We start from the raw sequence: 2,356 nt of genomic DNA on the forward strand, positions 1-2,356 counted from the left end.
CTGATGAGAGAAATCATTTTTTTTTTTTTTTTTTTTTTGTGGTTAATGTTGTTTTCCCCTGCAGAGCCTCATCATGTACTCGAAGTGCTTGTGTGGTCTGGGATGACAGCTTGGCCTCTGTAGCTCTTATGGAGAATATCTCTTTGTAAGACCAGTCTCACTAGGTGGTTGACTATGCAAACTCCTATAGTTTTCCATTCTCCAGAAGTAAGATAGTCAAGATCACTTGGACCAGTGTCAGACTGACCAGTGTTGCTTATTATGTCAGCAGCACCTTCCACTGGCAACAGCTGAAAAGCTTCAGAGAAAACTTGAGAATGTGCCTCTTATTTTAATCCTTCTTTAGTTGCCATGTGTTTCAGTATTGACTATACCTTGATTAGATCAAGAAAGGTATGTTCTTTGGCTTGACTTATGCTTTCTTAAGTCTTATTTATTTGAATAATCTCTACACCCAGTGTGAGGCTCGAACTCACAACCCAGAGATCAAGAGTCACATGCTCTTCCACCTGATCCAGCTGGGCCCACCTTGGATTATACTTTAAAATTATGAGACTAAGATGTCATATAAATTTATATATAGAGGGGCGCCTGGGTGGCTCAGTTGGTTGGGCTACTGCTTTCAGCTCAGGTCATGATCCTGGAGTCCCGGGATCGAGTCCCGCATCAGGCTCCCAGCTCTACGGGGAGTCTGCTTCTCTCTCTGACCTTCTCCTCGCTCATACTCTCTCTCACTGTCTCTCTCTCAAATAAATAAATAAAATATTTTAAAAAATTTATATATAGATATTAATCATATCTAATTCTCCAGGTGAAATGAAGCATTTTTATGAGTAAAGGGCATTATTTCCCCAGTTTTCCTAGTTTGCCCCTTTAATTCATCCATTTGCATTAGCATCTTTATGTGCTGCCCTAGAAAGCTTAATTGAGGGGAGGGGGCATTTGCGATCATGTGTGTTGGTCCATTAGCTGAATAATCAAGATCTCATTTGAAAACCCATACAATATACACAACTATTTGGCAGAGGTTGTATTGATTTGGTCACATCCAGGTACTTAGGAGGACGAACACCAGTTTCCTTTAGATCTACTCACTGCTGGGACATTCTAAAAGTTCTCTCTCAAGGGAAAAGTGATGGTCTGTCACCCATAGTCAGTCCCCTTGAGGCCCCAAAATGGCAACATTCACAAACTAAAGCCAAATAGCATTTTTAAAAATTAAGATCGTATCCAAGTTTCCTAACTTATTTTCTCCCTTCTTCTTTTTTTTTCTCTTCCTTTTTAATAAGTATATCTCAAAGCCATTGCCTTCTCCAGAAATCTGTCTCTGTGTTCTGGAAGAATCTGTAAACTGCTTTTGTTGGTCTGCAAACTCCTCGAGAGCTTTCCTGGGTATAATCTGAAATTGGCCCTTGTACATGGAGAGCTGGGAGAGACCAAAGAAAGGGGCAGACCCCTCCAGACTGCTTAATAAACAAAGAAACTGACTTGTTTGTTACAAGGCTTGTCTGGGGTGCCCACAAGGTGAGCAGATCCCTGCATCCGCCCGCCAGAATCTTCAAAGTGTATAAGGAGGCCTTAACTGGGTTCAGTCACGTAGACCATCCAGAGCTGTCAACAGCATACCGCTGTCTCAAATCTGTGTCCTTAGGCCAGCTCCCATTGTGCCAACGGTGGGCAGAACATACATTCCAAGGACAGGGGAGGGGGTGAGCAGCCTCTGATGGCCCAAGTCCAGCTCATGGGTGAACTGGCAGTCATGTCCTCTCAATGACCTCCCCATGACAGCCTTCAGCTATTTTCCTTTTAAAAAGGAAAATACCAGGGCACCTAGGTGGCTCAGTGGGTTAAGCCTCTGCCTTTGGCTCAGGTCCTAGGATTGAGCCCTGCATTGGGCTCTCTGCTCAGCGGGGAGCCTGCTTCTCCCCGCCCCCCCCCCCCCCCCCCCCGCCGCCTGCCTCTCTGCCTACTTGTGATCTCTGTCAAATAAATAAATCTTTTTTAAAATAAATTCATAAATAAATAAGGAAAACACCAGTAGGAGATGATTCTTACTTGGTTTTAAATTCACTTGGGGTGTGTAGTCAGTTTCTAGTGTTTATAGGATGAACTTTGGCTTACAGAGAAAGATATAGTTAAAAAGTTGGCATACTCAGATTCTGCTTGCTGTCTGTAAAACCACAAAGACTTTTCTAAACTCAATAATGAACATATCAAACAATAAGAAAAATGAAACAAGGTATCAAAACCAGGAAAACAGGGTAATGAACAAAGCATTTTAAATGTTAAGCATTCTATTCACCAGGCAGGTGGTGTGCTAGTACAGCAGATAAAAAATTAAGATGACCTTGGTGTG

The sequence above is a fragment of the Lutra lutra genome, chromosome 2, assembly GCF_902655055.1.
Source record: "Lutra lutra chromosome 2, mLutLut1.2, whole genome shotgun sequence".
NCBI classification, from domain to species: Eukaryota; Metazoa; Chordata; class Mammalia; order Carnivora; family Mustelidae; genus Lutra; species Lutra lutra.